Source organism: Mustela putorius, unplaced genomic scaffold (genome assembly GCF_011764305.1).
Source record: "Mustela putorius furo isolate JIRA1106 unplaced genomic scaffold, ASM1176430v1.1 tig00000145_pilon_pilon_pilon, whole genome shotgun sequence".
NCBI lineage: Eukaryota > Metazoa > Chordata > Mammalia > Carnivora > Mustelidae > Mustela > Mustela putorius.
In genome coordinates this window covers 23,396,442-23,418,812 of record NW_025421294.1, presented here as the reverse complement: position 1 = coordinate 23,418,812, position 22,371 = coordinate 23,396,442, and the positions used below count along the sequence as shown (strand labels likewise).

The 22,371-nt window shown below is 39.0% G+C and overlaps 1 protein-coding gene and 1 long non-coding RNA gene across 2 annotated transcripts in view; one reads left to right on the top strand and one right to left on the bottom strand.

Moving 5' to 3' along the window:
• KLHL3 (kelch like family member 3) overlaps nt 1–22,371 on the bottom strand; it is a 259,630-nt gene that overhangs the window by 235,967 nt on the left and 1,292 nt on the right. The window lies entirely within an intron of this gene.
• Nucleotides 298–21,508, top strand: LOC123390783. The gene is made up of 3 exons (XR_006605357.1): nt 298–513; nt 20,887–20,949; nt 21,344–21,508. It is a non-coding gene; the product is annotated as an uncharacterized LOC123390783 (long non-coding RNA).

Below are 22,371 nucleotides of genomic sequence, written 5' to 3'. Positions count from 1 at the left end.
TTTCTGAAATCTAACTGTAAAACTGTAATCCTGACCCAAGCAGCTGTGAGATACCTCCTGTCTTCTGGATTGAGAGAAAGGGCAGCTTGAATTTCACTGAAATGTCACTAACAAAATTCTTTACATTCCAATTAAAAATGCCTTGCTTACCATGACACTTTGGCTTCTGCCTTGCCTTTTCCTCCTCATTTTCATTCAGATTCAATGTGTAATTATTAGTGGCTAACTCAGGGTCATGTAATTTTTGTCCTTCTCCTGGGAGGACACACACAAGCATGCACACTCCCCAAGCGTGGTTAACTGAAAGCTGAGACTGCACCAAAAAGAGAGGAATAGGGAGACCCTTCCTCATCCCTTCCAATTGATAGCCTAGCCTCTTTGGACACAGCTGTCATTCCAGTTTATGCCCCTCCTTGCCAGAGAGCAGGGATCTACCTCAAACAAACCCAGCTTCAAGAGGTGTTTTCGGTGAGGACATCAGGACCTGGAAAGCAGATAGACAACGTGGAAGCTGTGAGTACCTTTGACACCAAAGCTGCTGGTTGGCTGGGTTTTCTCATAGCATAGTGATCCCACAGATAAGGGAAACCAGAATTCTTTGGGTGTGGGACAGAGAATACACTCCCAATGCTTTTAATTTATAGGAAATAAGTACAGTGGCTTCCCACCTCTACTTTCAAGACCAAATACACTCACACACACACACAAAATCAGTTAACACTTACCTAACATCTATTATTAAAGCACTAAACAAAATGCAGGAGGGGGTCCAAAGATACACTGTTATTTACTATTTCCTGGGTCCAAACATGCTGCTAACATGCCTGCACTTCCCAGCACCCCTATCTTTGGTCGGATGTACTTTCTGAGTGCCAAGCTGGGTGCTTGGGAGACTCGAGAAAAAACAGGCCTTTCATTTTCCTCCATGCTCTCTGGCCTGTTGCCTCTGCACAAGGGAAGCCAAGCAGAATTTGAAGAAAGATCTGTGGGAAGTGCTGCTGGTGATTTTAAGATGGGAAGTAACATGTTGCAGGAAACAATCAAGAGAAACTATACTGAAAGAGCTAGAAGGAAAGGAAGTAAGCTTTGTGGGGACAGTGGGGGAGTGAAAAGAAGAGTCACAAAAGGAGAACAGTGAAGATCTGACCTCTACCAGGGATGGCAGTGAGATTTGGGTTCAGCTTTTAGAGCACAGCTTGGAGGGTCCAGGGTCAATGCCTAGCTACCTGTGAAGTACCCCTGGAGGGAGCTAGAATGAAATATCTATGATACGCACTATGCTAAATGCAGGGAAACCGAGACAAAATAAGCATTACTGAAGACTTATTTGATCTCTCCTTCCATCTCACAGACACAGTGAAAAACCTAAGTAAACCCAAGGAGTTCGTTTTTGAGTACTAGGTCTGTGGCTGATTTTTTTTTCTTTCTCTCATTTCTCTGCGATATTTTCCAACTTTACGATAGTGAGAATGCATTTTTACAGATATATTTAAATACATTATCTTAAAAAATAGAACAAACCTCCAGACTTAGGAGAGAGGGCCCCAGGTCATCTAGACATTGCTAAGTGAACCAAGAAATCCCAGAGCTCCCAGGGCTTAACACCAACTGCTGCCAAACTCTGAATCTGTTGGCTTTTCTGAGTCCAGCAATTAGCAACAGGATAATAACATCTGCCTTCCTTACAGACTAGTTCTGAAGGTCACCAGATAAATGTGTAAAAGCATTTTGTGAGTATCAAGCACTTAATCAGTGTGGGACAAGTATTAGTCCAGTTAAAAGCAAGTTTCTAAAATACTAAAAAAGGGTAGGGATAAATATAAAGAAGGTAGGTATTTAAATGTATTCCCCTCCATTTAAGTTCCAATGAGATCCACAGATTAATTGTGACTGGCAAAGGTACTCTGTTCAAGACAGATTCTGAAGCAGCAACAGAAACCGAAATTCCGCAATAAGAATCTTTACCCCCCGATCAGGTAACTTGTATTATTGTGAAATCCTCAGGTCCTAGAACTGAACTCCTGAGAAATCTCCCTACCTTTTCAGTTCTGGTAGAATCTGACCTCCTGGGGGAAACACTGAAACCCAACTGATGTGGAAGAGACCTAGTAAAGATACATTTGAAACTAGAAGATATCAAATGACTTCCCCTGAGATTGGTCCCAAGTTTGGTTTCAAGTCTCACCTGATGTGCTTGGTGATCTGCTAGAGGAGCTAGAGGAACTCATTAACTGAGTCTGACAAGAACCAACAATAAGTATATCAGAACAAGGCTACAAACTTTTGCTGACACTTGTTCATGGCCAACCCTGTTTCTCACTCTGGCTCTCATCTGCAAAGAGCATTAGGAGAACAGATGATGTCAACACCAGCCAAGAAGACAAGTTATCTCAATACTCAACCCCTGGCAGGAGAATTTGTGCCCTGATTTATTTTTAGTGCTTTTCTACCTTAGTAATCCAGTAAGCTGACGAAAAGCCAGCAACCTGACTGTTCTCTGAGCTCACCACCCTTATTTATCTCTTAGCAATCAGCAAGACATTTAGTCATCTGGGGGAGAATCTACTAGGAGCTTGGGGTCCCATCATTTGCAATCTTTCAGAAAGCACACAGGAGTACTTTCCTTGCCCAAGTAGAAGCACGGTAGTAATCATTGGCTCAAGACAGAAAGACAAAGAGAGGTTGCTAACAAAAATAAGTTTCTACAGTCTATCATTTTTATCAGCAGGGTGGAGGTTAAGAGTAAAAAGCAAGAATTCAGCTTTACCTTTCAAGAAATGTTAGATCTTAAATTAAAGCACACATTCTGCTTATCTTAAGCTTCAAATAGGACTATTGCAAGGAATTCACAATGAACAGAGAGTAGCTTTTCACCCAGATGCAGAAAGTGAAATATCAAAATATTCATCAGTCATTTCCACATTTTTTCATTTGGATTTAACCCCAAATATTTAATTTTATTTCAATCTCATACAGCTTGTGAGGACAGATTTATCCAACACCAGCTGTCCTCATAGTTAAAAGCTGCACCACAAAGATAAAATTAGAACTGAGTCAGGATCATATTTCTCTGCAAGAATTCTGCTCTATGTCCCACTGATGCTCTGAGCCACAACTGACAAACCAAATACCAGCATTATTCTTGTTTTTCTTGAACAATTCTTAAGCAGCCACAGTGTGGTAGAAACTGCATATATCACAAAAAAAAAAAAAAAAGGCGTAAACCCCAAACATAGAGAATTATACCCATGGATGCAAACTTATTTCCAAGATTATTTCTCACCCAAATGGGAGGAAAGTATGTACTGTTTCAACAGAGCAGGGAGTAAGTGAAGTCAACTATCACAGCTCTACCACAACCCTTTTATTCTGGAGTTTTCCACCATAGCAATTTTCTAAACACGCGTGAGACACGAATTAGACTGAAGTCTGGGTAAGCTACAACTGTTCATTAAATCAAACAGTAAAGACCAAATGTCATCATCTCAGTGTTAGATATTTGGGACGACAATATATTCTGAAAAAGACATAATAATAAGGAATAATAATCTCAAGATTCTAAGAAATTATTTGTCAAATACTCACCCTGGCTAAAATCTAATTTTAACAGTGTAGCTGCAAAAATACATTGCTAACATTCTCTGTTCAGTTTAGAAGATCATCTTTCTCAACAGGCATTTTACAAGAGGAAAAAGCAAAAGTGATCAACAAACACACAAAAGCTGTGCAACCTCATTTATGATTAAAGAAATACACATGTATGAAATAATGAGATACCTCATTATGAGGATTATAAAGAAGTCATTTTCAAATAACTATTGAGAATGAACTACTTCACAAAAGGGCAACTAAGCAGTATAACTGTTAAAAAGTAAAATGTATGTGATTTATTCCCCCTTGTAATTCCACTGCTATAGATGGACTTAAAAGAAGATGCAAAGGTGTATTTATAAAGATGCTCACTTAGGTATTGTTTTTAACAACTCCCATATTCTTCAACTATGAACTGATAAACTATTGCAAACCACATAAAAAATTCTACATAAAAATTTAGAATAAGTTAGATTTTTATGTGCTGTTATCAAATGATAACCCAGATACATTAAGTGGAAAAGCAAAGTATAATATATATAGTGTGGTGGCATTTATGAAATAAAATTATATACAGAGCTGTACCTGTATATAATAAGAAACTGTCAATAGCAGAAATTCGAGACTGGAAAGGGCCAATTTTTACTTTTAACTTTATACTTTCTGTATGCTCTGAATTTTTACCTTAAACATCTTCTACTTTTATTTTTAAAAATCTTCTGGCCAAAAAAAAAAAACACTCAGCAACCATTGGTTTGTTTCAATTTTCTGGAAAACTCATTTGCATGGAACACCTCAAGTCCCTAAAAGTATTTTATGAATCAAAAGTATTAATACTCAGAGTAGTTTATAACAGACTAAATTTTACTGTATTCTGTTTCTCTGAAAATTGGTCATTCCTGAAGTTTGGCAGAATTAGCCAGAATTCCATTCACTTACTATGACAGATAACAAAAAGGAAACAGTTTACACATATCTCTTTAATTTTGAAAATGGATTTGACTTTCCAGGATATATTGCTTCATACTTTGGAAAGATTTAATGCAATATAATCTAATGTCAGAAGAATAGTCAGTATGACAATACTCTGAGAACATTAAATTCCCCCAAGACATTCCTAAAAAGGACCTCTGCAACCATCAATTTGTTCTCTGTATTTACAGGTCTGCTCATGCTTCATGCTTTTCTTTTATTTCTTTTTCTAGATTCCATTTATGAGTGGAATCATATGGTATTTGTCTTTTTCAGTCTGACTTATTTCATTAAACATAATACCCTCTAGGTCCATGTCTCATACAGTACATCATATAGCCATATGATATTTCTGTGTGTGTCTGTATGTATGTGTGTATTTCCTTATCCATTCATCTATTGATAGATACTTAGATTGCTGCCATGTTTTGGCTATTGTATAAACATATATTTTTATCCCCAGGGCTACAGGTCTGTGAATCACCAGGTTTACACACTTCACAGCACTCACCATGTTTTAGCTATTGTAAATAATGCTGCAATAAATATAGGGGTATATGTATCTTTTTTAGTCAGTGTTAGTGTTTTCATTTTCTCTTGGTAAATACCCAATAGTGGAATTATTTGATCATATGGTATTTTTGTTTTTAATTTTTTGAGGAACCCCTTTACTATTTTCCACAGTGGCTGTACCAATTTACATTTCCATCAACAATGCTTTTTTTTTTTTTTTTTTTTTTGGATTTTAGCCAATCTAACAGGTATGGGGTGATGGCTGCCAGAGAAAAAGGTGGTAAGAGATTGGGCAACATGGGTGAAGGAAAAAGGGAGATACGGGCCTCCAGTTACAGAATAAGGACATCATGGGAATAAAAGGCAGAGCATAAGGAATGGGTAATGATACTGTAATAGTGAAATAATGAGAGAGATGGTAGCTACACTTGTAGCGAACCACAATATAATGCATAAACTTGTCAAAACACAAAGCTGTACACCTGAAACTAATGTAACATGTCAACTACACTCAAATGAATGAAATGAATGAATGAATAAACAAAGACCTCTGACCTCGGGTTCAAGAATCCAAGGACCTAAAACTAAGTAAATGACAAGGAAGCATGATCTGATGGGGGAAAGTACTCTGTACGTTACTAAATGGAAGAGAAGTTTAGGTTAGTAGAATACCAATACATTTGCTAGGACTACGACCTCACCTGAACTCACCAAACCTCAGGCTGGAGGTAACTACTCAAATTATTTGCAATCTGACGCAATGCATAGAAAAGCCTTACACAGACGTTGGCAGAGATGGCAATTTTAATTTCCTTCTCTTAGGATGGATTCTCCATGACATTACCTTTGAGTATTTTAAGTCTGTGCATGTATTTGTTTTTTTTTTTTTAAGGGACCTCAGCTGCATGACACATATAATAATTTATATGATGAATGATAAATTAGCATGCCTGATCATCCTATACTTAATTTCCTGCTTCATCTCCTTATTTATTTTAAAAAATAAAATGAATCCTCTAGCCATCAGGGAGATTCAAATTAAAACCACATTGAGATAATCATCTTACACCAGTTAGAATTGCCAAAATTAGCAAGACAAGAAACAACATGTGTTGGAGGGGATGCGGAGAAAGGGGAACCCTCTTCCACTGATGGTGGGAATTCAAGTTGGTGCAGCCTCTTTTGAGAACAGTGTGGAGATTCCTATGACCCTGCAATTGCACTACTGGGTATTTACCCCAAAGATACAGATGTTGTGAAAAGAAGGGCCATCTGTACCCCAATGTCTATAGCAGCAATGGCCACAGTCGCCAAACTGTGGAAAGAACCAAGATGCCCTTCAACAGACAAATGGATAAGGAAGATGTAGTCCATATACACTATGGAGTATTATGCCTCCATCAGAAAGGACGAATACCCAACTTTTGTAGCAACATGGACAGGACTGGAAGAGATTATGCTGAGTGAAATAAGTCAAGCAGAGAGAGTCAATTATCATATGGTTTCACTTATTTGTGGAGCATAACAAATAGCATGGAGGACATGGGGAGATAGAGAGGAGAAGGGAGTTGGGGGAAACAGGAAGGGGAGGTGAACCATGAGAGACTATGGACTCTGAAAAACAATCTGAGGGTTTTGAAGGGGCGAGAGGGTGGGAGGTTGGGGTACCAGGTGGTGGGTATTATTGGGGGCATGTATTGCATGGAGCACTGGGTGCTCTTAAAAAAAAAAGAATCCTGTGAATCCCATCATTCAACCCAAAAATCCAAGAACTGGAACAATACCAATAATGAACAATATCTATGTGTTCCTCCCCTAAATCTAATGCCTACCAGCCTTCCCTCAATTTTAACCACAATCCATTATTTTGTGTTTTATCATATCCTTGTTTTTTAAATAGTCTTATCAAGGGTAGACTATGTTAACCCTCTTATGTTAAAATGCCAGAATTAAACAGGATAAACATTACAATGATATTAATTTAGGCCAGGATCCTGCATCAGACACTCTGGGAAAAACACAGATACCTGAGAGAGCAAAGCACTGTACCTGACACTCAATACATTTTGGATGAATTGAATCTAGCAAAAAAAAAAAATTGACCAAGCACACGGTTTATGACTATATCCTTAAATAACAAAGGACTGGTAGGGATCTCCTGGAATTGGGACACACTAAAGAGATTTATGACCTAAACAACTCCCCCAGCCCCCACCCAGGGCCACTCTGTAAGACAGGTCACTTCCGGTTGCCAGCCTCCTCCTCTCTCTCTCTTCTGCAACTTCTTCTCATTTGGCATTAAGGGCCAGAAGTTGAGTCTCTGCTACTTGAGAGTTAACAGGAAACTTCTGCCCCACCTGTTCTATATATGATGACAGATAAATCTCCCTTAAATACAGGTCCTGTCATGTCATTCTATACCCAGTACAGAAACCCGCAATGATTCCTTAACACATATATCATCTAAATCCTTAACCTGGTGCTCAAGGCCCTTTGAGATCTGATCCTAACCAATCTTTCCAACCTTCTCTCTCCTGTCAAACTGACTTAACTTGCTACTCCCTCTGCATGCCTCACATTTTAACCAATGTTAAGACTCTGCCCATGCTATTTATCAAAGTGTAGTCTGTAGATCAGCAGCATCTGTCTTCTCTGGGAGATTCTGAGAAATAAAGGATCTCAGGCTCCAAGAGCTACTGAATCAGGGGGCGCCTGGGTGGCTCAGTGGGTTAAGCCGCTGCCTTCAGCTCGGGCCCTGATCTCAGGGTCCTGGGATCGAGTCCCGCATCGGGCTCTCTGCTTGGCAGGGAGCCTGCTTCCTCCTCTCTCTCTCTGCCTGCCTCTATGCCTCTATGCCTACTTGTGATCTCTGTCAAATAAATAAATAAAATCTTTAAAAAATAAAATAAAATAAAAAAGAAAATCTTATTTTAAAAAAAAAAAAAAGAGCTACTGAATCAGGATCTGCATTTCAACAAGATTCTCAGGTGATGCAAATGCATGTTAAATTCTGAGAACCACCATAGAGCTATCAAATGTTTTTCCATGGTGCTTGAAACTGTTATCATTATTTATCTTCCTACAGAACACAGGACCACCTAGAAAGCAAGGGGCTATCCAATTTACGTACCTAAGATATGCTGCTTAGGTACATAATATACTTAGTGGATATGAAACAAAGTTCTACAGATTGACTAATTTTGTTTCAGTTCTGCGGCTATAAAGATAACTAAGACCACCAGCCTTCACTCTATGATCTGACAAATCAGAGCAAACACAGACATCATACCCACACAAAGCATACATGGACATACATACACAGTCTTTTACAGATAGGATTCTTAACAGGAAAGAAAATTGTGAAAGAAAGTGATGTTCAGGGATGCCTGGGTGGCTCATTTGGTTAAGTGTCTGCCTTCAGCTCAGGTCATGATCCCAGGGTCCTGGGACTGAGTCCCTCATTGGTTTCCCTGCTCAGCAGGGAGTCTGCTTCTCCCTCTCCCACTTCCCTACCCCCAATCACGTTCTCTCTCTCCTGTCTACTAAATAAATGAAATCTTTTTTTTAAAAAGTGATGTTCAAGACTGATATAATGACCTGAACTATTTTGGGGTCAACTAGACAATGGCTCTAAGTTCCTTTAAGTTAAAACTGAGGGCCTAGCTTTACTTGACAGGCTCTGATACCATTTTGGACTGTAATATTTAAGGGTTCTCTGATTCTAAGGGATATCGCTTCTGCGCTGTCCCAGAAGGGGCTGGACAGACCAGGGACAGCCCTGAGATTAAGTCTGAAGCTGCAAAGCCTGACTTCCCCTCTCCATTCTCTCTAAACCCCAGCTTCTCTATAACCTCCCTGAAAAGCTCCTGCTCTGCACATGTGTCTGATGACCGCCCCCCCCCACCTCCTGGCACTTCAAACTGCCCCTTGCCTCCATGAGCTTGTCACTGTCACACTTCTCTCCTCTAGTCTGTACTTAGCTTCTCAGTCTTTCACAGAGTTCAACACTGCCAAAGTGACAATGAGCTAAATTAAACTGTGCTAAAAGAAAGTTAGGAGAGAAAGATGTCCCGTTAACATGTCCTAATCAACCTGTTCTCCTTCCTGTGTGTAATTCCTTAGGAACTTTCTGGAGAACAGTGCAGTGGGGTATCCTTATGTCATACTCTAGAGTGAAGGGGAAGGACCTAGTGAGAATCTGCCCTTTGGATCTGTTATTCTCATTCAATGAACACACTTTCAGTTCTGCCTCTGGCGAGGTCTCTGATGTGGGTCTTGGGGGCTTTGAGCCAAACTGATTTCACATCTCAAAAATCCAATCAGTACAGTTACCACACATCTCTCTCACATTTTACAAAGATCTTTTTGTACACTGTCCAGCTCAATTTATTTATCTCAATATTATTTCCACATATATCTTCTTATACATCTAAGCAATAAACAGAAACCACTGTCAGAGTTAAATTTTTGACCCAGTGTCCAATGCATGAGAAGTTATTTGTGAACATTTCTGTTCATATCCTTATAAGGTCCCTCCTGAACCAAAAAGCTAGTTATCAAGCTCAGGCTTCCCTTAGAACCTGGGTACCTGTCCCTCTGATTTCCCAAGAAATACACAGGTCAAGGAAGTATATTTCTCATAACAGCTCTAGAGATGGACTACGGGGATCTTATTCCTGGATCCACCATTTACTAGCTATTTGACTCTGGACAATCTGGGTAACCTCAGTAAGCTTATGCTTCCTCATTTGTAAAATGAGAAAAACAGTATCTCTCCATCTTGTGGTTTTGCGAAGAATCAATGACAAAAAGCACAGAAAGTGGTTAATACAGTGCCTGGGTATTAATCTCATTTTATGGTTGTTAAAAATCAAAGCTCATAGAGAACACTACGTTGTCTTCTTCTTTTTTTTTTTTTTTTTTTTTAATTTGCAAAGCCTGCTTAATGCTACAAATTCTCCTCTCTAGGACTCTTCTAGTTACACAGAGCTCTAGCACATGCTGCTGTCCATGTGGTGGGTAACCTGACTCCCAGCTAATGACAATGTGTGGTCTTAGCTGTCCTGTGCACAAAGTATTCCTCTTGGCAGTAATTCTGCATGTGTGCACAGGACAAAGAGAAATGGAACAGTCACTTTTAAAAATCATACATGATCTTATAACATAAAACCTCACATACTCAAGCCAGTGGCATCAAAAAGGACAAATATCCTCTATTTTCAGATAAATATCGAAAGGGAATGAAAGTTTTAGGATTAAATACCAGTCTCGTCTGAACTTAGCAGGATGTGAAAGAGATTTTATTGAAAAGAAGATATGTGCACCTCCTAGACAACTGGCTGACTGGCTTATGGGCTTCAGAGTGCCCCCACCAGACATGGTGTCATATGGGTCAAAGTAATGGGTCTTACTGTTTAAAGACAAAAGAAGGGACAGAATACATCCATGGACAAATTGGTGTCTTTGTCCGAACCACTCTATCAGAGGACTAATGTATATAAAACAAGTCAGTTTTGATGTGGGCTTGAGGACATGATAGCTTTCGAGGGTTCACTTGAGATGAAGAAAACACTACCTATGGGAAAGTGTTCTAGAGAGCAAGCAGGTGACAGAGCGGATGCCTTACAAAATATAAACTTTCATCAATTTGGCCGTTCTGCCAAAAGTTGGAAAGAAGGTGGTTTATTGCTTCCAAGACAGTTAACTTTTCTCCTGACATCTCTCATCAGTACAGACATTGCCAGTGCTGGAGAACAAGACCGGGAAGTATTAAAAGATTATTTTCCTAGAGTCTAGGCCTCTGTTACCGCTGCTCCTTTGCCACAGGGCTGGTTCAAGTTCAATATTTTAAGCTTAGGCGAAAGAAAATATCTTAACTAAACCTAATCTTCAGCTAAATTCGAAAATTCTCTAAAAAAAATATACTCAGATCTGTATTACATTTTTGTAACATCAATGTGCAACATCAGTGTTAAGATACATCTACTTCATGTACCTCTTGTATGAGACAGACAGACATGCTATTCTTTTTTTTTTTTTTTAAGATTTTATTTATTTATTTGACAGAGAGAAATCACAAGTAGATGGAGAGGCAGGCAGAGAGAGAGAGGGAAGCAGGCTCTCTGCTGAGCAGAGAGCCCGATGCGGGACTCGATCCCAGGACTCTGAGATCATGACCTGAGCCAAAGGCAGCGGCTTAACCCACTGAGCCACCCAGGCGCCCCAGACATGCTATTCTTGATGAAAATATATAAACACAACCTACTCATGAGAAGCATCAGATGATCTCAAATTGAGAGGCATTCTCTAAAATAACGGATCCGTTCTCATAAAAAATATCAAGCAATAAAAGACAAGACTCAGGAAGTGTCCCAGATTAGAGAATACTAAGGATACACAACAACTAAAAGCATTATGGGTTCCTGGATTGTATCCTAAAACAAAAAAAACACTGGGAGCAGAGGATTGTTGAAATTTAAATACATCATTTAGCTAATATATTATTGACCTGTTAATGTTTTGGTTGTGATAACTGTACCATTTTTCCAAAAGTCATCAGCACAAGAGAAAATTAGTAGAAGATATGCATGAACATTCTGTACTATTTTTGCAACTTTTTAGTAAATCTACAATTATTTCAAAGTAAAAACTTTCAAAAGGCGTTACATATATTATATGTGCTTTTATATGCATAGAATATTTCTGGAGGCACGATTAACTATCGACAGTGATGGGCTCTAGGAAGCAGACCGACCTGAGGGTTCTGGGGAAAAATGGATATTTCCTTTCATTGTTTATCTTTTCTTCCCATCCTCATTTTTTTTCTAATTGCACATATCTTCTTTTCAATAAAATCTAGTTAATCAAAAGTTAAAAGAGCAATGATTTAGTATATCAATATTATTTCTTAAATTTTCTTAAATTCTTTAAAAATTAACTTTGGTGGTATTTTAAGTTTGAGCGTCAAAGATGATTGCAGTGTCTTTGTAAAAAATACCAAATGAAAACATATAAACTCTTGTTCTGTGTGTGTTTGTATAAAATAAGAAGGCTAAGAGGATAAAAGAACCTTAAAAATATGGCTTAAATAAAATTTTAAATTGTGAACAAGAAAAAAAAAAGTAGAAAGTAGCTTGCCACATAATTCAAACCAAACACCTGTTTATCTTGGCATTTAAGCCCTAAGACCTGAATTTTTCACAAGAGGAATTGTATAAATTGGGTCTTTGGCAACTAGTTCCTATACCGCCATAGCTAAGGGTCCAAGAAATCACAACAGAACAAAGTAAGAGAAGCTTCCCTTCATAAGAGAAAGAATATTATTGGAACACTTGCTCTTAGAGCCGTAAGCCTCAGGGTGAGAAATACAACTACCCTGGGGCTACTGTGGTACGAAAAACCAAAGCCACCCAGAGAGACCTGAGAGACCTTAGAGAATGAGATACCATGTGGAGAGAGAAAAACAAAGACAGACAAACACCAAGCAGCATCAAGGTATCAGGCATACCGGTAAGGAAACCATCTTGGGAAAACGCACCTTCTAGGCCCCGTTACCCCAGTTGATAATACCTGGATTAGAAATGAATTGCACATTTTTTTTAATTCTTATTATTTTTTTATTTGACAGACGGAGATCACAAGCAGACAGAGAGGCAGGCAGAGAGAGAGAGGGAAGCAGGCTCCCGGCTGAGCAGAGAGCCTGATGTGGGGCTCGATCCCAGGACCCTGGAATCATGACCTGAGCCGAAGGCAGAGGCTTTAACCCACTGAGCCACCCAGGTGCCCCGAATTACACATTTAATGTTCCTCAAATTCCTGACCTAAAACAGCAAGTCACAGGAGAAAGACCATAAACCCCAAAAGAGCTCCTTGATATGTCCCACTTTTTTCCAAGCTCACTAGGATCTTAGCATCAGGGAGAAGAAAGAGTGACATTCCTAATCAAAACCAGGCATCCTATCTTTTGATGGAGAAGCACCCTGAGAAAGGCCACACACAAGTGGACCTTGACAACAGGAAACCAGTGCAGTAAAGGTTGAGACACATAGATATCCAAACAGAAATCTGTATGCCACTTAGAATGAAGCAGTTATCTCTTAAAATACCATTGTAGATAGATGAATGGATAAAGAAGATGTGGTACACACACACACACACACACACACAAAATCCATACAATGGAATATTACACAGCCATAAAAAAAGATGAGCTCTTTCCATTTGTGGCAATCTGCATAGACCTACAGGGTATTATGCCAAGTGAAGTCAGTCGGACTGAGAAAGACAAATACCACATGATTTCACTCATATTTGGTATCTAAAAAACAACACAAATGAATATAATCAAACAAAAAGCAGAATCAGGCCTACAAATATAGAGAACTGACAGCTTCCAGAGTGAAGAGGGGTGAGGAGATGGGCAAAATGGATGAGGAGAAGTGGGAGATAAAGGCTTTCCATTATGGGAATATAAGTCATGGGAACATAAAGAACGGCATAGGAAATATACTCAATGATACTGTTAACAACATTGTATGGTGATAGATGGTGGCTACATTTGTGATGAGAACAGTCTATAAAGACATGTTATATAGATCAATCACTATGCTGTACCCCTTAAACTAATGTAACATTGTATGGTAACTATAATCAAATAACAGTGAGTATTCTATTCTAACATGGAGAGACATGACTGATAATGTCCTTGATACAGATCTCCTGGTTAGCACTGTGTAAAATCAAGAAATTTGACAAATTCTGGGAAGAAACAAAACATTACGTATGATCAAGTAAAATTTCTAGTCATGTAGAAAACAACAGCCTACACTTCACAATAGTTTAACTTATTGAAAATAAAAACAGGTCATTTCTTTTTTTCTGAAAAGCAAGAGGAAAGAATGAAAGAGAGACAGAGCCACACATGAAGGTAGTATGGTAAAGCATATGGGAAAAATAAAAACCCACTGGGGGCGCCTGGGTGGCTCAGTGGGTTAAGCCACTGCCTTTGGCTCAGGTCATGATCTCAGGATCCTGGGACTGAGTCCCGCATCGGGCTCTCTGCTTGGTGGGGAGCCTGCTTCCCTCTGTCTCTCTGCCTGCCTCTCCGACTACTTGTGGTTTCTCTCTGTCAAATAAATAAATAAAATCTTATAAATAAATAAATAAATAAAAACCCACTGTCACTAGAAAATGGTCTAGAAAAACTGGGGAAGAAATGATATGGTATGTTTGTAAAAGTTCCTATATACTAAAACTTCCTTAAGAACTTTTCAAAACCATTATCAAAATACTCATTTGGGGTCCCTGGGTAGCTCAGGCAGTTGGATGTCTGACTCTTGGTTTCAGCACAGGTCGTGAGACCCAGTCCCATGCTGGCTATGGCACCTGCTTGAGATTCTCTCTCTCCCTCACCCCTCTACCTCCCCCTAACAGCTCACGTACATACTCATTCTCTCTATAAAAGGAGGGAAAAGTTACTCAGTGGATGTCATAAATCACCTTCTCTTAAAACCTGAGTATGTTCACAAGTCAAATCCATTCATTTTCTAAGGACTGACACCTGTGAGCCATACAAGCTCTGACTTTGTTCAAAAAGTGATAGAAATCATCTATAAACTTTTCCATCAACTCAAAAAAGTAACACTTAATAAGGATGCACCAAATTTAGCTTATTGTATGAATTTTCTTAAGTTTTCTCACTAATGTGACATTTAAAACATATGAGGGGCACCTGGTTAGCTCAGCGGGTTAAGTGTCCAACTCTTGATTTCGGCTCAGGTCATGATCTCAGAGTTGTGAGTTCAAGACCCTCGTGGGGCTCTACACTGGGCATAAAGCCTACTTAAGATTCTCTCTCCTCCTCTGCTCCTCCCCCACAGTCATGCACATACTCTCTCTCTTCCTCTTTCTCAAAAAAAATTATTAAATTTTTAATAATTAATTAATTAATAAGTTTCTTTTCTTTAAAATTAAAATTATAAAAAATAAAACATTTTACATTAGCATTTTACGTTGCTAACCTGCCTTACATCACTTGTCTTTCCCCAATTTTTGCCTAATGTGGCTACTATCAGATTCTTCAGTCGTTTACTTTTAAATACGTCTAATGTTCTATTTTTCAGACCACTGAACCTACATTATATCCATGAAGCTAGTATAATGCTGCAGACATCCTAGCTATCCAGGCAATGTTATAAGGACATCAGCATTGTTCATTCGTGTGATCTCTATGTATCTTGTAATCTTTCCAGAGTAAGACTGCCAAGGTCTTGGACTCTTCATTTGGCAGAGTCTAATTCTGTTCTCTTTACAAAGAGCTAGGGTTACACTCAGCAAAGGTTACCATTTACGTGAGCCATGAAGCCTGCTAGCATAATTTATCATGAAAGTAAAATCCCTAGCTATTTTTTCTCTCAAGGACATCCCGAGCACTATCTAAAATCAAGAAGGAACACTTCAGGACAGGTCACATGTAGGGCTCACACATACTGAGAATCCACAGTTTCACTCTGATATTTTGGAGTGTGGAAATATCTCACAGCAGTCAAGTTAACAGTTATTGTTGTTTTATTTTTTCCTTTGAAAACCTCCTTTTCTACCCCCTAAAGAAAAATACATGAGAAATGAATGTAAAGACCAGAGTAGCTTCAGCACGAGAAGTCAATATTTTAAAAAAAACTTTTTCTTAGAAATTCTTCCTTTTCTTGAAGTGGGGAAGATGTAGTGGTTCTCACACTCAGTTTTGTTTTACCACTGAACTAATGTGAGTTCTCAAAGGTTTGCTTTCATAAATAAATAACATCTTAAACTAAGTAATTTCTAAAGCTCAGCTCATCTTTCAAACCTCAGGGTGCTAGAGCAGCCTAAGCACTGATCACTTTTGCTTTTAGGTCCAATGTTCATCTTTCTTTCTCTTATCCTCTGATGGAATTTCATCTGCTCTGGTAATTGCAGAAATCACAGATTTTTAAAGCACACACTCTGAGAATTTAAAAATATTTTAAAAGAACTAACAGACCTAGAAGAAACCTTAGGTAACATCTCCCCTCTCACTTCTTTTTTTTTTCTTTCTTTTTTTAAAGGATTTTGTTTATTTATTTGACACAGAGAGAGAGAGAGACAACTATAACAAATAGGCAGAGAGGCAGGCAGGGATAGCAGGGGAAGCAGTTCCCCACTGTGTAGAAAGCCCTATGCATGCTCGATCCCAGGAACCTGAGATCTTGACCTGAGCCACAGGCAGAGGCTTAACACACTGAGTCACCCAGGGGCCCCTGAACCACATCTTCTTTATACATTAATCTGTTGAAGGACATCTCTGCTGCTTCCACAGTTTGGCTATTGTGGACATTGCTGCTAGGAACACTGGGCTGCATGTGCCTCTTCATTTTACCAAATCCATATGGTAGTTAAGGGATAACTGAGACCCTAAAGGGTCTTCCCCAAGGTCATATAACGAATTGACAACCATAGAATAAAAATCAAGATTTTCTCAATCTTGAATTAGTGCTCTCTCTCCCAAACTATATGGCCTATGTTTTTATCCTTTTCTTTATGATCTTTAGACCCAAATTGTTTAATTCATGCTAACCAGTGGCATATACAAAGCAAGATGCAGGGTACTTCTTGGTTCCATTAGTTATCACTGTCTCTTTTCATTGGCTGGAAGATCAGGGACAGGACAGAGGAAGTCCTGCCAGGCCTCCTCACTCCATGGATTAAGTGACAGCATGCGCTGTCTAGTGCCTTGCCCAGGAAGTTTGATTGTTCTCACTTACAACATGAGGCATCTGGAATTTAGGAGGCCCAGTATTACCTTTCCCTTATTAGTACTGGATCTTCTCTTTTTTGTTCTCATTAGCCTCAGGACATCAGGCAGTTTCAAGGTGGGCAAAAACCTAAATCTCATCCCCCACCAAAACAGTTCTGCTGATATTTTCCAGGTTCTCCTTTGAGACATGCCAAGGGGCTTAGAGGAAACTCTAGCCTCTTGAACCAACTGACCTTATATTTATTTATAAGGTATGTTTCTTCTAAGAAGTTCCAAAAGTTTCATACACACTCTCTCACTTGATCCTTCTTTTCCCATGAGGGGAAGGATTTCATTTTTATCTTGCTACCACAGCCAGAATGTCCCTGATGTATACAGGGTTTCTCTCCAGGGTCTAACACTCCAAGGTTAGAATCTCTAGAAGCCACAGAAATATTCTCAACTGAAGTCTCAGCCAACTCCACTATACTAGACACTAGGGATGCAAGAGTGAACAAAAGAGACTAAGTCTCTGAGCTCATGGAGCTTACATACAAAATAAAAGGACTAGTTCATTACCCACTGAATTCAGAACCATAAATACAATTTATCCTGATAAAAGAAAAGAATCACTACAGTCACAAATACTCAGACTAATATCCACAGTTTTACATTTATCTGGTAATACAGAATCAACTTACTAGAAGTGGATTGCCCTAGAAGACTGGAGATTTGTATTCTAATCCTGACTTTTTTTTTCTTCAAGATTTTATTTACTTATTTGACAGAGAGAGACACAGCAAGAGATGGAACACAAGCAGGAGGAGTGAGAGAAGGAGAAACAGGATTCCTGCTGAGCAGGGAGCCTGATGCATGGCTTGATCCCAGAACCCTGGGATCATGACCTGAGCCAAAGGCAGACACTTACTGACTAAGCTACCCACGCATCCTCTAATCCTGACTCTTATACCAACGGACTGCATGACTTTGACCAAATAATATAACCTTAGGTTTGTTCTTTGAAGATGTTAAGCAAGATTTCCCAAGTCTTTTCTTGGTCTTCAATGATGGGTGATTGGTTAACTTCACCTAAGATGGCTGGTGTGGCATGAGGTCTTCCTGCCAACATCAAAAAAGGAATCTATTTTGATTGCTTTTATTTGTCGGATGGGGTTGAAGGAAATAGCACAAAACAACACACATCTCTGGGGCGCCTGGGTGGCTCAGTGGGTTAAGCCGCTGCCTCCGGCTCAGGTCATGATCTCAGCGTCCTGGGATCGAGCCCCGCATCGGGCTCTCTGCTCAGTAGGAAGCCTGCTTCCTCCTCTTTCTCTGCCTGCCTCTCTGCCTGCCTGTAATCTCTGTCTGTCAAATAAATAAATAAAATCTTAAAAAAAAAAAAAACAACACACATCTCCTAAGACTGTTAATAGCATCTCTCTATGCATTAATCTATGAAATCAATCATCTCCACACCTACCATGTGTTTAACACTAGGGTAGACACTTTGAGGATGGGACACATCTGAAAAGATCCTTAACTTAAGGAGCTTCCAAATGAAAGCATGCAGTAATAAATAATTAAAACAAAAGGCTAAGAAAGAGGTTTTAAGTTTGCAAGAGAAAAAAGTCAAAGAGAGCTAAATTAGAAATCTCTGAGAGGGGTGTCTGGGTGCCTCAGTCATGTAATTATCTGCCTTCTGCTGAGATCACAATCTCAGGGTCATGGGATCAAGCCCCACATCAGGCTCCCTGCTCAGAGAGGGGTCTGCTTCTCCCTCTCCCTCTGCATCTCCCCCTGCTTGTACTCTCTCTCCCTCCCTCTTTCTCTGAAATAAATAAAGCCTTTAAAAAAAAGAAAAGGAAAGGAAAACCTCTTAGGAAAGATGGAAATTCATCTGGATCTATCACCACAATCACAATAATAATAGCAGTTAACATTTGCTGAATGCTTGATACATGACTTGTGTCTACATTAAGTGCTTCTGCAAGCTCTCTCACATAATCCTCAAAATAACCTTAGAAATAAATAGTGGGGTGCCTGGGTGGCTCAGTGGGTTAAAGCCTCTGCCTTTGGCTCAGGTCATGATCCCAGGGTCCTGGGATTAAGTCCCGAATTCGGCTGTCTGCTCAGTGGGGAGTCTGCTTCCCCCTCTCTCTCTGCCTGCCTTTCTGCCTACTTGTGATCTCTCTCTCTGTTAAATAAATAAATAAAATCTTTAAAAAAATAAAAGGCAACTACCCTTTAAGAAAAGGGCTGGGGCAGTTCTAGCTCACAGATATTTTTAATCTTACAAATTATAAAATACTATATATATAGACATGAGTAAATGTAATGTATTTGGGCACTTTCTTTTTTCAAAGATTTATTTATTTGAGAGCAAGTATGTGTGTGTGCACATGCAAACACATGCAGGAGGAGGGGCATAGGGAGAGAATCTTCAAGCAGACACCCTGCAGAGTGTGGAGCCAGACATGGGGCTCAATCTCATAACCCATGAGATCACGACCTGAGTATTTGGACACTTTAAATAAACAAAATGTACATTCTTCAGCCACTGTCTGCCTTAAGAAATGAAGAATGAAATAGTATTAACAATTTTACATGGTTGAAATTTTAGCCTAAACCAAAATGGTGATAAAACTTCAAGATAAGGAAGTTTTTAAAGACTGAAAAAGCCACTAAGAATTATGAGATTATATACTAAAGATTAGATAAATCTAATCCAAAGGGGTGTTATCAAGCTGTATATAAAAGATTTTTTTAAGTAGGAAATGTTTTTCATTAAAGCATTATGGTATAATGTGACCATAGGGACTGGGTTTTCTGGAATAGTTACAATTTCAAATACTCTATTTCCATAAGCCAATGGCTTTCTAAAAATTGTAGTATTTTGTTATTGAGGCTAGTCTGTATCTTCCAATCTATCTCTTCCACCTGGAAATAACATAAAAGTTCTTCACAGGATCATGTGATCTAAATGTGGTATGGGTAAATAAATAATCATAGACAGAGTGGGGAAAAAAAATACCAGGTTACAAATTTAGGAGATCTTAACTCCAAACTCTGATGAATTCCTGGCTATATAATGAGCAGTAGACGTTCAAATACCTAACATAGAGGAAATACAACCAATACTAGGATTTGTAGTATCTGAGAGGAAAAACTAAAGTAGTAGCACAGAAGCCCGAATTATTCTTTTTTTTTTCCTTAAGTTTTATTTACTTATTTATTCAAGAGAGAGTGTGTGTGCACGGAGGGGCATAGGGGAAGGGAGAGAGAGAGAACCTCAAACAGACTCCACACTGAGCATGGAGCCCAAAGTGGAGCTTGATCTTACAATCCTGAGATCATGACCTGAGCAGAAGCCAAGAGTCAGACACTCAACTGACTGAGCCACCCAGGCAACCCGTGATTATTCTTGATACTAAGGACTGAGATAGACTTCTCTACTAAGTAGAGAAATAATATGAACATCGACAACATCCTTCAACAAAGCAATGTGTTAAGAGTTTTTGTATTGTAACAAATATTCTGAAGACTTCCAATCAAAACACAAATTCACAAGACAGTAGTATCTGCCCTATAAAATGTTGTTTGGGGAAATGACTCAATAGCTCTTCTGGGTGCAACCACTATACCTCTGTAAAGGTAAACATCTGGATTTTTTAAACTGAGAATATTAAAGTAGTTCCAAACTTAGTCAAGAATTCAGATTTCTGGGGGCGCCTGGGTGGCTCAGTGGGTTAAGCCACTGCCTTCGGCTCAGGTCATGATCTCAGGGTCCTGGGATGGAGTCCCGCATCGGGCTCTCTGCTGAGCAGAGAGCCTGCTTCCCTCTCTCTCTCTCTGCCTGCCTCTCCATCTACTTGTGATTTCTCTCTGTCAAATAAATAAATAAAATCTTTAAAAAAAAAAAAAAAAAGAATTCAGATTTCTGGATTGATCTGTTGCCCATAACTAATTTGCTGGTCATACTGTGCATACAACACAGGTGAACTAAATTTTATTAAATGCCAGTGAGATCTAGACAGAATTTCTTTTTTTCTCTTTCTTACAAGGGAAGAGGGAAGAAAACATTTCTCTCTGTGATTGTGCTTGGAATATGCTACAGAAATGTCAGAGTAAGTACAGAATGTATGTGTAAATGAGCTTTTGTTGCCGTATGAATATAGGGGAAATTTTACTTTTAAAAAAATACAGCAAAAAAAAAATACTAAAATTTTCCAAACTTTAAAGTGATTATTTGCTTTATAAATTATTTCTTCTCTATAAGTGTTTAGTAACAGCTCACTGATTAACAGACTAAGACAAAGGAAATTTAAAGCAAAACTATTATGAGCCACAATCCATTAACTGATCAAAAAGGGAAAAAACTGAATTGTACAAATTTTTAAAAAATTAAGGATTTTGAGTAAAAATGTGACACATGCCAAATGAATACAGTGAGGTATTTCTATCAAAGCTGCCTCTAATCTTTCTTTCACTGTACTGTGTTTGGTTTTGTTTCTGTAACAGGATAAAAAAGAAAACCACTAGAGTTTCTCTGACCATCAGTTCCCTGGTTAACGAAACCTCCAACATCAGATCAAGTTATTCTACCTTAGTTCAACCATTGTGTATTGACCCCCAAAGGGTATGTTCAGTTTTAAAAGCCTTCTTAGGGGGATGCCTGGGTGGCTCAGTGGGTTAAAGCCTCTGCCTTCAGCTCAGGTCATGGTCCCAGTGTCCTGGGATCGAACCCCGCATCGGGCTCCCTGCCTGGCAGGGGCCTGCTTCCTCTTCTCTCTCTCTGCCTACTTGTGATCTCTGTCTGTCAAACAGATGAATAAAATCTTTATTTTTTTTGAATAAAATCTTTTAAATAAATAAAAGCCTTCTTAGGAGTTCCAGTAGTGGAGACACAGGCCCAGAGAAGAAGGAATCAATGCAACTTTCTTGAAAAGTATACATGAGGAGAGCCTCCAACTGCATAACCTTAAATAGAACAAGAAAAGAAATCCGTGGGTCTCAGAAATAACTCTATGGTAGTTCTGTGGGTTGGCCATTTGTCTGTGTGCCAAACCATAAGAGACAGTTGGTTTCTAGGAGTTGGGTCCCATAACAGAGTATTCTAACTATCCATGGAATGAATTCCCTTTTAATTAAAAAGGAGGGTGGGGGTGGGGAGATGCTTTTAGAAAAACCTAGCAGACAAGATAAGAGCAACTGTACAGAGAAGGAAAAAAAAATCTAGTCCGTAAAATTTACAAGTTATTTATGCCTTTTACATACATTCTCTAAATAAGTGCCAAAATTCATCTCTTAAACGTAATTACTCGGTGTTATATTTCACCATCTCAGTTGATGGAATGCTGGAGGACAGGGGAAAAAAACGGGTGGCAATAGAGCAGATACCCAAAATGATGTTTAAATTAGATGCATTATCCTTGTCAAAGAGAACACGTGGGGTGTGGTTGGCAGCAGCTAAAGCTGATTCAGGTGGTTCATGGGCACCATGTTTCTAGGTTTCAGGGCCTTGGCAGTATGGATGAATGTCTCTTCTA